The 13,935-nt window shown below is 53.8% G+C and overlaps 1 pseudogene; it reads right to left on the bottom strand.

Annotated features, from left to right (window-relative positions):
- Positions 1 to 13,935, bottom strand: part of LOC138674591 (piwi-like protein 1 pseudogene) — a 70,648-nt pseudogene that overhangs the window by 30,923 nt on the left and 25,790 nt on the right.

The raw sequence follows: 13,935 nt of genomic DNA on the forward strand, positions 1-13,935 counted from the left end.
CGTGAATTCTGGAATCATCATTGTCCATATACTACGTGGACATGCATATTCTAGAATACCCGATGCGTTAGAATCGGGCCAACATCTAGTATGTCATAAATGTCAAAAGTTGACATACTCTTTGAAGCCAGGTTATTAAAAAAAAATTGACCACTGCTGTTCACATTAAATGGGCTGTCTTCAGATCAAAATATGTCTCTCCACCCAAATGCTACCAAAAGATTGTTTGTGATGAGGCTTCAGTAATCGTGCATGCTATTTTGAGAATTAGGCGTAGTTAGTTAGTGCTTTTTGCCAAGACTATTAGGACTATTAGAACTGCCTCTAAATATGGTAAATGTGTGTTATTTCAGCTTCATAACTAAGGTAAAGCAGAGATATGTCACCACACCCAACCGCACCATTGAAAATGAGTTTTCAATAAGAGAAATATATTAGGGGACGCAACAAATCAACATGAAAATGGTTTACAAAAGTAATAAGCAAAAAGAAAAATGTATAAACATTAGTGATGAGTAGTGTTGAGCGATACCTTCCGATATCGGAAAGTATCGGTATCGGATAGGATCGGCCGATATTCAAAAAATATCGGATATCGCCGATACCGATACCCGATCCCAATGCAAGTCAATGGGACCAAAATATCGGAATTAAAATAAACCCTTTCTTGCCTTGTAGGTTCATTCTACATGAAGGAAAACAACTAAGAATAATGCCGGATGTATTTGGGGAGGTGGCGGAGACATTAAAGTCATAGAGGTTTATCCCAATCAAATAGAATAGCATGTTTTTTGTTTTTTTTTAAGACGTTCGGAGTGACAAAGATATTGACTATGTAAATTTTTTTTTATTTTGTCAGATATTGATGTTTCACTATTCCACGCCCTTCCCCTTCTTTTTTTTCTTTTTTTTTTTCTTTTCCCACACTTTCATCTTCATCATCATCAGCATCTTTGACATCAACTTCTTCTTCACCTTATTCATCTTCTTCTTCATCCTTTACCTTTTTTTTTTGATTACATTCTTCATATTCATTTTATTCAACTATTATTATTCTTCCTATTCTACATATTCTTTTTATTCCACTGTTATTATTCTTCCTATTCTACTTCTTCATCATATTCTCATTTGTGACAGGCATTCCCGTAGTTGTTATCTATAAAAGTTGGAAGATTACACCTTCCGTTCTGCCAGTCACAAAAGTTACATTTGTCCGCGTTCAGTTTGGCCTGCAGCATCAGGCTTTATCCAGGGGCACCACGAGGAGGAACGGACTCACCCCCATACACTGCTTAGTCTTCTTCTGCATATAATTTAGATAATATCTTTTGCTCTGATATTAATTATGCTTAATGTTCTTCTGCTCTTTGTTCTGCAGCCTCTTGTTCTTCTGCTTCTCGGTCTTCCATGTCGTAGTCTCCAGGGTCGTCGTCTCCAGTGTCGTCATCTCCGCCATCGTCGTCTCAGCCGTCGTCGTCTCCGCCGTCGTCATCTCCGCCGTCGTCATCGGGGTGGTCTTCCGGGTCGTCGTCGTCGTCATCGGGGTGGTCTTCCGGGTCGTCGACTTTAGGGTCTTCAACTTGGAAATGTAGCAGAAGGTACAAGAAGGCTGAGAAAATGCCAAGAACCAGCTGATGGAACTGGAACTCGGATGGCTACCCGAAGGTTCAAGAGCCTATGGAATTACCGAGGACCAGCTGACGTTACTGGAACCCGGTTACTAAGCAGGAGGTACCCGTGCTAAAAAGCACTACCAAGGACCGCCTGACGTTGGCGGAACTCGGATACCCAGAAGGAGGCACCTAAGCCAAAGGCTCTGCCCGGAACCAGCTGACGGTACTGGAACCAGGATGGGGAGCAGAAGGTACAAGAGCAAAAGACACTGTCGAGAACCAGCTGACGGTACTGGAACCCGGATGGGTAGCCGAAGGTCCAAGAGCCAATGGAACTACCGAGGACCAGCTGACGTTACTGGAACCCGGTTACTAAGCAGGAGGTACCCGTGCCCGAAAGCACTACCAAGGACCACCTGACGTTGGTGGAACTTGGATACCCAGAAGGAGGCACCTAAGCCAAAGGCTCTGCCCGGAACCAGCTGACGGTACTGGAACCAGGATGGGGAGCAGAAGGTACAAGAGCAAAAGACACTGCCGAGAACCAGCTGACGGTGCTGGAACCAGGTGGTGGACCTGAAGGTCCACAGGAGAGGAGAGAAAAGCTAGGCCGCGAGGCAGCCGCAGTTACCGAACCCCAACAGTCATACAGGGGAAGCTGGGCCTACTGGCACTACAGAACCAGCCTTGACTACCAGTTCACGCAGCCCACATAGGAAGCTCCTAAACTGGAGGCACCCTGGAGTTGGCTAACCCGACCGCAACACGACGGGGCAAGCATAGGCGTCTCAGCGAGTTTGACACAACCCGGAAACAGCTGACGGTGCTGAAACCAGGTTTGGCACGAGGGAGTACCTGTGACAAAAACACTGCCGAGAACCAGCTGGCGGTGCTGGAACCCAGATGCGTTGCCCCAGTGTGCAAGAGCCAATGGCACGACCGAGGACCAGCTGACGGTGCTGGAACCCGGTTACTAAGCTGTAGGTGCCCGCGCTTAAAAGTACTACCAAGGACCGCCTGACGTTGGCGGAACTCGGATACCCAGGAGGAGGCACCTAAGCCAAAGGCTCGGCCTGGAACCAGCTGACGGTGCTGGAACCAGGTGGTGGACCCGAAGGCCCACAGGAGAGGAGAGAACAGCTAGGCCGCGAGGCAGCCGCAGTTACCGAACCCCAACAGTCCTACAGGGGGAGCTGGGCCTACTGGCACTACAGAACCAGCCTTGACTACCAATTCACGCAGCCCACATAGGAAGCTCCTAAACTGGAGGCACCCTGGAGTTGGCTAACCCGACCGCACCACGACGGGGCAAGCATAGGCGTCTCAGTGAGCTTGACACAACCCGGAAACAGCTGACGGTGCTGAAACCAGGCTTGGCACGAGGGAGTACCTGTGTCAAGAACACTGCCGAGAACCAGCTGGCGGTGCTGGAACCCAGATGCGTTGCCCCAGTGTGCAAGAGCCAATGGCACGACCGAGGACCAGCTGGCGGTGCTGGAACCCGGTTACTAAGCTGTAGGTGCCCGCGCTTAAAAGTACTACCAAGGACCGCCTGACGTTGGCGGAACTCGGATACCCAGGAGGAGGCACCTAAGCCAAAGGCTCAGCCTGGAACCAGCTGACGGTGCTGGAACCAGGTGGTGGACCCCAAGGCCCACAGGAGAGGAGAGAACAGCTAGACCGCGAGGCAGCCGCAGTTACCGAACCCCAACAGTCCTACAGGGGGAGCTGGGCCTACTGGCACTACAGAACCAGCCTTGACTACCAGTTCACGCAGCCCACATAGGAAGCTCCTAAACTGGAGGCACCCTGGAGTTGGCTAACCCGACCGCACCACGACGGGGCAAGCATAGGCGTCTCAGTGAGCTTGACACAACCCGGAAACAGCTGACGGTGCTGAAACCAGGCTTGGCACGAGGGAGTACCTGTGTCAAGAACACTGCCGAGAACCAGCTGGCGGTGCTGGAACCCAGATGCGTTGCCCCAGTGTGCAAGAGCCAATGGCACGACCGAGGACCAGCTGGCGGTGCTGGAACCCGGTTACTAAGCTGTAGGTGCCCGCGCTTAAAAGCACTACCAAGGACCGCCTGACGTTGGCGGAACTCGGATACCCAGGAGGAGGCACCTAAGCCAAAGGCTCGGCCTGGAACCAGCTGACGGTGCTGGAACCAGGTGGTGGACCCCAAGGCCCACAGGAGAGGAGAGAACAGCTAGGCCGCGAGGCAGCCGCAGTTACCGAACCCCAACAGTCCTACAGGGGGAGCTGGGCCTACTGGCACTACAGAACCAGCCTTGACTACCAGTTCACGCAGCCCACATAGGAAGCTCCTAAACTGGAGGCACCCTGGAGTTGGCTAACCCGACCGCACCACGACGGGGCAAGCATAGGCGTCTCAGCGAGTTTGACACAACCCGGAAACAGCTGACGGTGCTGAAACCAGGTTTGGCACGAGGGAGTACCTGTGACAAAAACACTGCCGAGAACCAGCTGGCGGTGCTGGAACCCAGATGCGTTGCCCCAGTGTGCAAGAGCCAATGGCACGACCGAGGACCAGCTGGCGGTGCTGGAACCCGGTTACTAAGCTGTAGGTGCCCGCGCTTAAAAGCACTACCAAGGACCGCCTGACGTTGGCGGAACTCGGATACCCAGGAGGAGGCACCTAAGCCAAAGGCTCGGCCTGGAACCAGCTGACGGTGCTGGAACCAGGTGGTGGACCCCAAGGCCCACAGGAGAGGAGAGAACAGCTAGGCCGCGAGGCAGCCGCAGTTACCGAACCCCAACAGTCCTACAGGGGGAGCTGGGCCTACTGGCACTACAGAACCAGCCTTGACTACCAGTTCACGCAGCCCACATAGGAAGCTCCTAAACTGGAGGCACCCTGGAGTTGGCTAACCCGACCGCACCACGACGGGGCAAGCATAGGCGTCTCAGCGAGTTTGACACAACCCGGAAACAGCTGACGGTGCTGAAACCAGGTTTGGCACGAGGGAGTACCTGTGACAAAAACACTGCCGAGAACCAGCTGGCGGTGCTGGAACCCAGATGCGTTGCCCCAGTGTGCAAGAGCCAATGGCACGACCGAGGACCAGCTGGCGGTGCTGGAACCCGGTTACTAAGCTGTAGGTGCCCGCGCTTAAAAGCACTACCAAGGACCGCCTGACGTTGGCGGAACTCGGATACCCAGGAGGAGGCACCTAAGCCAAAGGCTCGGCCCGGAACCAGCTGACGGTGCTGGAACCAGGTGGTGGACCCCAAGGCCCACAGGAGAGGAGAGAACAGCTAGGCCGCGAGGCAGCCGCAGTTACCGAACCCCAACAGTCCTACAGGGGGAGCTGGGCCTACTGGCACTACAGAACCAGCCTTGACTACCAATTCATGCAGCCCACATAGGAAGCTCCTAAACTGGAGGCACCCTGGAGTTGGCTAACCCGACCGCAACACGACGGGGCAAGCATAGGCGTCTCAGCGAGTTTGACACAACCCGGAAACAGCTGACGGTGCTGAAACCAGGTTTGGCACGAGGGAGTACCTGTGACAAAAACACTGCCGAGAACCAGCTGGCGGTGCTGGAACCCAGATGCGTTGCCCCAGTGTGCAAGAGCCAATGGCACGACCGAGGACCAGCTGACGGTGCTGGAACCCGGTTACTAAGCTGTAGGTGCCCGCGCTTAAAAGCACTACCAAGGACCGCCTGACGTTGGCGGAACTCGGATACCCAGGAGGAGGCACCTAAGCCAAAGGCTTGGCCCGGAACCAGCTGACGGTGCTGGAACCAGGTGGTGGACCCCAAGGCCCTCAGGAGAGGAGAGAACAGCTAGGCCGCGAGGAAGCCGCAGTTACCGAACCCCAACAGTCCTACAGGGGGAGCTGGGCCTACTGGCACTACAGAACCAGCCTTGACTACCAGTTCACGCAGCCCACATAGGAAGCTCCTAAACTGGAGGCACCCTGGAGTTGGCTAACCCGACCGCACCACGACGGGGCAAGCATAGGCGTCTCAGTGAGCTTGACACTACTCGGAAACAGCTGACGGTGCTGGAACCAGGTTTGGCACGAGGGAGTACCAGTGACAAAAACACTGCCGAGAACCAGCTGGCGGTGCTGGAACCCAGATGCGTTGCCTATTAAAGATTGTCTTCCTAGAGCCCCAACTAGCGGTGCTGGAGCAAAGGGTAAGCAGGGGGAGCAGAGTGTAGGCCGAAGCCTGCACTGGAGGCAGCTTTGTGTCAGCGTTGCGTTTGCAGGACACTTTGCCGGCTACACAGTGTGGGAACAGCTGGCGTTGCTGAACCCCACTAACACAATGGCGGGTGTTTTTCTCTGTGCAGCTAGCACTTGCGGGCAAAAACTTGCGATGTTAGAGCCCGTGGTGAAGCAGGAGGAGGAGGAGAGGAGCAGAGTGTAGGCCGAAGCCTAGTTGAACCAATTTCAAAGGAAACCTTTAACCCCCCCTCAGGTGTTACAAAGTACAAGAGACACACCTTGTGCAGTATTAATGCTGCACAAGTGAAAGGTTGCTCTATTAATTTGTCTACTTGCACACGCTGAATGAAAGACGTACACAATTTAGCCCATTCTACAGTCAAACTGTAGTGGATGCGTGACTTGGCTTTTTAAGGAGACGCAGCACAGGTGTCCCAAATAACGCCTTGGTGCTTGGCGCAGCTTCCTGAGCGTTGTTATTTGCTGTACAGGAGTCTGCACTCTTGTGTTATCCCTTGGCAATGCCCTGTTAGAGCTGCCCGTCTTATGACCTCATTTCATGTTGGCCGGTGCGGTTAACGATGGCCATAAATCCCAGACCCACAGTGCCTTTTCATAAAGTCACACTGCGGTGCTGGGATTCGTGGCCTTGAGCAGTAAATATTTTGGCCGCTCACACACGTCCTTACACCTGCTTCAGACTGGGCGGCCTCTGCTGATCCCTTCTCGCATGCCGCGGCCATGAGGCTGCATAGTCTGAAGAAGGCGGAAGGAGATGAGTTAAGACAGGCGAAGATATGCACTGCTCGTGCCCATCAATCACACCCTCGCAGTCAAAATAAGTAAGACAACGAGGAGCATTGTTTCAGGCAGGGCGGACGCACAGGCGCAACAAGCCAACCAATGATGTCAGAAGACGGGCAGCGCTACCAAGGGGGGTGCTGCGTATCATTAGAAAGGAAAGTCACACCTCAGGGACAGTGGAATGGTCTCTAATGAGACACATTTTGTACGTGTTGAGTTCCACGTGGGCAAGGAGAAAAAGTCAGCCACCTTGTACAAATGCAGCAGTACTGCTGTACAAGGTGGCTGTTATACATAGAAACACCTGGGGGGGTGGGGCCAGGTTCCCTTTAATTTCAGTTCATGTGCCTGCGTGGCGTTTGCAGGTCACGTTGCCGGCTACACAGCAGGGGAACAGCTGGCGGTGCTGAACCCCACTAACACATTGGCTGGTGTTTTTCTCTGTGCAGCTAGCACTTCCGGGCAGAAACTGGAGGTGTTTGAGCCCAGGGTCAGCAGGAGGAGGAGAGGAGCAGAGTGTAGGCCGAAGCCTGCACTGGTGGCAGCTTTTGGTCAGTTGTGCCAGCGTGGCTTGTGCTGGACACGATGCCGGCTACACAGCGGGGGAACAGCTGGCGGTGCTGAACCCCACTGACACAATGGTGGGTGTTTTTCTCTGTGCAGCTAGCATGTCCGGGCAGAAACTGGCGGTGTTTGAGCCCAGGGTCAGCAGGAGGAGGAGAGGAGCAGAGTGTAGGCCGAAGCCTGCACTGGTGGCAGCTTTTGGTCGGTTGTGCCAGCGTGGCTTGTGCTGGACACGATGCCGGCTACACAGCAGGGGAACAGCTGGCGGTGCTGAACCCCACTAACACATTGGCTGGTGTTTTTCTCTGTGCAGCTAGCACTTCCAGGCTACAACTGGCGGTGTTATAGTCCAGGGTCAGCAGGAGGAGGAGAGGAGCAGAGTGTAGGCCGAAGCCTAGTTGAACCAATTTCAAAGGTAACCTTTAACCCCCCTCAGGTGTTGCAAGGTACAAGAGCCACACCTTGAACTGCATTAATGATGCACAAGTCAAAGGTTGCTCTCTTAATTTTGCTCCTTGCACACGCTGAATAAAACACGTACACTATTTAGCCCATTATACTGTCAAACAGTAGTGGAGGCGTGACTTGTCGTTTTAAGGAGACGCAGCACAGGTGTACAAATTTACACCTAGGTGCTGGGCGCAGATTCCTTACCGTTGTTATTTGCAGTACAGGAAACTGCGCTATTGTGTTATCCCTTGGCAATACCCTGTTAGTGCAGGCCGTCTCATGACCTCATTTCATGTTGGCCGGTGCGGTTAACGATGGCCATAAATCCCAGACCCACAGTGCCTTTTCCTAAAGTCATACTGCGGTGCTGGGATTCGTGGCCTTGTGCAGTAAATATGTTCGCCGCTCACACATGTCCTTACACCTGCTTCAGACTGGGCGGCCTCAGCTGATCCCTTATCGCATGCCGCGGCCATGAGGCCGCACAGTCAGAAGAAGGCGGAAGGAGGGGAGTGAAGACAGGGGAACATATGCACTGCTCGTGCCCATCAATCACACCCTCGCAGTCAAAATATATGAGACAACGAGGGGCGTTGTGTCGGGCAGGGCGGACGCACAGGCACAGCCAGCCAACCAATGATGTCAGAAGACGGGCAGCGCTAACAATGGGGGTGCTGCGTGTCATTAGAAAGGAAAGTCACACCTCAGGGACAGTGGAATGGTCTCTAATGAGACACATTTTGTACGTGTTGAGTTCCACGTGGGCAAGGAGAAAAAGTCAGCCACCTTGTACAAATGCAGCAGTACTGCTGTACAAGGTGGCTGTTATACATAGAAACACCTGGGGGGGTGGGGCCAGGTTCCCTTAAATTTCAGTTCATGTGCCTGCGTGGCGTTTGCAGGTCACGTTGCCGGCTACACAGCAGGGGAACAGCTGGCGGTGCTGAACCCCACTAACACATTGGCTGGTGTTTTTCTCTGTGCAGCTAGCACTTCCGGGCAGAAACTGGAGGTGTTTGAGCCCAGGGTCAGCAGGAGGAGGAGAGGAGCAGAGTGTAGGCCGAAGCCTGCACTGGTGGCAACTTTTGGTCAGTTGTGCCAGCGTGGCTTGTGCTGGACACGATGCTGGCTACACAGCGGGGGAACAGCTGGCGGTGCTGAACCCCACTGACACAATGGTGGGTGTTTTTCTCTGTGCAGCTAGCATGTCCGGGCAGAAACTGGCGGTGTTTGAGCCCAGGGTCAGCAGGAGGAGGAGAGGAGCAGAGTGTAGGCCGAAGCCTGCAATGGTGGCAGCTTTTGGTCGGTTGTGCCAGCGTGGCTTGTGCTGGACACGATGCTGGCTACACAGCAGGGGAACAGCTGGCGGTGCTGAACCCCACTAACACATTGGCTGGTGTTTTTCTCTGTGCAGCTAGCACTTCCAGGCTACAACTGGCGGTGTTATAGCCCAGGGTCAGCAGGAGGAGGAGAGGAGCAGAGTGTAGGCCGAAGCCTAGTTGAACCAATTTCAAAGGTAACCTTTAACCCCCCCTCAGGTGTTGCAAGGTACAAGAGCCACACCTTGAACTGCATTAATGATGCACAAGTCAAAGGTTGCTCTCTTAATTTTGCTCCTTGCACACGCTGAATAAAACACGTACACTATTTAGCCCATTATACTGTCAAACAGTAGTGGAGGCGTGACTTGTCTTTTTAAGGAGACGCAGCACAGGTGTACAAATTTACACCTAGGTGCTGGGCGCAGATTCCTTACCGTTGTTATTTGCAGTACAGGAAACTGCGCTCTTGTGTTATCCCTTGGCAATACCCTGTTAGTGCAGGCCATCTCATGACCTCATTTCATGTTGGCCGGTGCGGTTAACGATGGCCATAAATCCCAGACCCACAGTGCCTTTTCCTAAAGTCACACTGCGGTGCTGGGATTCGTGGCCTTGTGCAGTAAATATGTTCGCAGCTCACACATATCCTTACACCTGCTTCAGACTGGGCGGCCTCAGCTGATCCCTTATCGCATGCCGCGGCCATGAGGCCGCACAGTCAGAAGAAGGCGGAAGGAGGGGAGTGAAGACAGGGGAACATATGCACTGCTCGTGCCCATCAATCACACCCTCGCAGTCAAAATATATGAGACAACGAGGGGCGTTGTGTCGGGCAGGGCGGACGCACAGGCACAGCCAGCCAACCAATGATGTCAGAAGACGGGCAGCGCTAACAATGGGGGTGCTGCGTGTCATTAGAAAGGAAAGTCACACCTCAGGGACAGTGGAATGGTCTCTAATGAGACACATTTTGTACGTGTTGAGTTCCACGTGGGCAAGGAGAAAAAGTCAGCCACCTTGTACAAATGCAGCAGTACTGCTGTACAAGGTGGCTGTTATACATAGAAACACCTGGGGGGGTGGGGCCAGGTTCCCTTTAATTTCAGTTCATGTGCCTGCGTGGCGTTTGCAGGTCACGTTGCCGGCTACACAGCAGGGGTACAGCTGGCGGTGCTGAACCCCACTAACACATTGGCTGGTGTTTTTCTCTGTGCAGCTAGCACTTCCGGGCAGAAACTGGAGGTGTTTGAGCCCAGGGTCAGCAGGAGGAGGAGAGGAGCAGAGTGTAGGCCGAAGCCTGCACTGGTGGCAGCTTTTGGTCAGTTGTGCCAGCGTGGCTTGTGCTGGACACGATGCTGGCTACCCAGCGGGGGAACAGCTGGCGGTGCTGAACCCCACTGACATAATGGTGGGTGTTTTTCTCTGTGCAGCTAGCACTTCCGGGCAGAAACTGGAGGTGTTTGAGCCCAGGGTCAGCAGGAGGAGGAGAGGAGCAGAGTGTAGGCCGAAGCCTGCACTGGTGGCAGCTTTTGGTCAGTTGTGCCAGCGTGGCTTGTGCTGGACACGATGCCGGCTACACAGCGGGGGAACAGCTGGCGGTGCTGAACCCCACTGACACAATGGTGGGTGTTTTTCTCTGTGCAGCTAGCATGTCCGGGCAGAAACTGGCGGTGTTTGAGCCCAGGGTCAGCAGGAGGAGGAGAGGAGCAGAGTGTAGGCCGAAGCCTGCAATGGTGGCAGCTTTTGGTCGGTTGTGCCAGCGTGGCTTGTGCTGGACACGATGCCGGCTACACAGCAGGGGAACAGCTGGCGGTGCTGAACCCCACTAACACATTGGCTGGTGTTTTTCTCTGTGCAGCTAGCACTTCCAGGCTACAACTGGCGGTGTTATAGCCCAGGGTCAGCAGGAGGAGGAGAGGAGCAGAGTGTAGGCCGAAGCCTAGTTGAACCAATTTCAAAGGTAACCTTTAACCCCCCCTCAGGTGTTGCAAGGTACAAGAGCCACACCTTGAACTGCATTAATGATGCACAAGTCAAAGGTTGCTCTCTTAATTTTGCTCCTTGCACACGCTGAATAAAACACGTACATTATTTAGCCCATTATACTGTCAAACAGTAGTGGAGGCGGGACTTGTTTTTTTAAGGAGACGCAGCACAGGTGTACAAATTTACACCTAGGTGCTGGGCGCAGATTCCTTACAGTTGTTATTTGCAGTACAGGAAACTGCGCTCTTGTGTTATCCCTTGGCAATACCCTGTTAGTGCAGGCCGTCTCATGACCTCATTTCATGTTGGCCGGTGCGGTTAACGATGGCCATAAATCCCAGACCCACAGTGCCTTTTCCTAAAGTCACACTGCGGTGCTGGGATTCGTGGCCTTGTGCAGTAAATATGTTCGCCGCTCACACATATCCTTACACCTGCTTCAGACTGGGCGGCCTCAGCTGATCCCTTATCGCATGCCGCGGCCATGAGGCCGCACAGTCAGAAGAAGGCGGAAGGAGGGGAGTGAAGACAGGGGAACATATGCACTGCTCGTGCCCATCAATCACACCCTCGCAGTCAAAATATATGAGACAACGAGGGGCGTTGTGTCGGGCAGGGCGGACGGACAGGCACAGCCAGCCAACCAATGATGTCAGAAGACGGGCAGCGCTAACAATGGGGGTGCTGCGTGTCATTAGAAAGGAAAGTCACACCTCAGGGACAGTAGAATGGTCTCTAATGAGACACATTTTGTACGTGTTGAGTTCCACGTGGGCAAGGAGAAAAAGTCAGCCACCTTGTACAAATGCAGCAGTACTGCTGTACAAGGTGGCTGTTATACATAGAAACACCTGGGGGGGTGGGGCCAGGTTCCCTTTAATTTCAGTTCATGTGCCTGCGTGGCGTTTGCAGGTCACGTTGCCGGCTACACAGCAGGGGAACAGCTGGCGGTGCTGAACCCCACTAACACATTGGCTGGTGTTTTTCTCTGTGCAGCTAGCACTTCCGGGCAGAAACTGGAGGTGTTTGAGCCCAGGGTCAGCAGGAGGAGGAGAGGAGCAGAGTGTAGGCCGAAGCCTGCACTGGTGGCAGCTTTTGGTCAGTTGTGCCAGCGTGGCTTGTGCTGGACACGATGCTGGCTACCCAGCGGGGGAACAGCTGGCGGTGCTGAACCCCACTGACACAATGGTGGGTGTTTTTCTCTGTGCAGCTAGCACTTCCGGGCAGAAACTGGAGGTGTTTGAGCCCAGGGTCAGCAGGAGGAGGAGAGGAGCAGAGTGTAGGCCGAAGCCTGCACTGGTGGCAGCTTTTGGTCAGTTGTGCCAGCGTGGCTTGTGCTGGACACGATGCCGGCTACACAGCGGGGGAACAGCTGGCGGTGCTGAACCCCACTGACACAATGGTGGGTGTTTTTCTCTGTGCAGCTAGCATGTCCGGGCAGAAACTGGCGGTGTTTGAGCCCAGGGTCAGCAGGAGGAGGAGAGGAGCAGAGTGTAGGCCGAAGCCTGCAATGGTGGCAGCTTTTGGTCGGTTGTGCCAGCGTGGCTTGTGCTGGACACGATGCCGGCTACACAGCAGGGGAACAGCTGGCGGTGCTGAACCCCACTAACACATTGGCTGGTGTTTTTCTCTGTGCAGCTAGCACTTCCAGGCTACAACTGGCGGTGTTATAGCCCAGGGTCAGCAGGAGGAGGAGAGGAGCAGAGTGTAGGCCGAAGCCTAGTTGAACCAATTTCAAAGGTAACCTTTAACCCCCCCTCAGGTGTTGCAAGGTACAAGAGCCACACCTTGAACTGCATTAATGATGCACAAGTCAAAGGTTGCTCTCTTAATTTTGCTCCTTGCACACGCTGAATAAAACACGTACATTATTTAGCCCATTATACTGTCAAACAGTAGTGGAGGCGGGACTTGTTTTTTTAAGGAGACGCAGCACAGGTGTACAAATTTACACCTAGGTGCTGGGCGCAGATTCCTTACCGTTGTTATTTGCAGTACAGGAAACTGCGCTCTTGTGTTATCCCTTGGCAATACCCTGTTAGTGCAGGCCGTCTCATGACCTCATTTCATGTTGGCCGGTGCGGTTAACGATGGCCATAAATCCCAGACCCACAGTGCCTTTTCCTAAAGTCACACTGCGGTGCTGGGATTCGTGGCCTTGTGCAGTAAATATGTTCGCCGCTCACACATATCCTTACACCTGCTTCAGACTGGGCGGCCTCAGCTGATCCCTTATCGCATGCCGCGGCCATGAGGCCGCACAGTCAGAAGAAGGCGGAAGGAGGGGAGTGAAGACAGGGGAACATATGCACTGCTCGTGCCCATCAATCACACCCTCGCAGTCAAAATATATGAGACAACGAGGGGCGTTGTGTCGGGCAGGGCGGACGGACAGGCACAGCCAGCCAACCAATGATGTCAGAAGACGGGCAGCGCTAACAATGGGGGTGCTGCGTGTCATTAGAAAGGAAAGTCACACCTCAGGGACAGTAGAATGGTCTCTAATGAGACACATTTTGTACGTGTTGAGTTCCACGTGGGCAAGGAGAAAAAGTCAGCCACCTTGTACAAATGCAGCAGTACTGCTGTACAAGGTGGCTGTTATACATAGAAACACCTGGGGGGGTGGGGCCAGGTTCCCTTTAATTTCAGTTCATGTGCCTGCGTGGCGTTTGCAGGTCACGTTGCCGGCTACACAGCAGGGGAACAGCTGGCGGTGCTGAACCCCACTAACACATTGGCTGGTGTTTTTCTCTGTGCAGCTAGCACTTCCGGGCAGAAACTGGAGGTGTTTGAGCCCAGGGTCAGCAGGAGGAGGAGAGGAGCAGAGTGTAGGCCGAAGCCTGCACTGGTGGCAGCTTTTGGTCAGTTGTGCCAGCGTGGCTTGTGCTGGACACGATGCAAGCTACACAGCAGGGGAACAGCTGGCGGTGCTGAACCCCACTGACACAATGGTGGGTGTTTTTCTCTGTGCAGCTAGCATGTCCGGGCA

The sequence above is a fragment of the Ranitomeya imitator genome, chromosome 4 (genome assembly GCF_032444005.1).
Source record: "Ranitomeya imitator isolate aRanImi1 chromosome 4, aRanImi1.pri, whole genome shotgun sequence".
Classification (NCBI taxonomy): domain Eukaryota; kingdom Metazoa; phylum Chordata; class Amphibia; order Anura; family Dendrobatidae; genus Ranitomeya; species Ranitomeya imitator.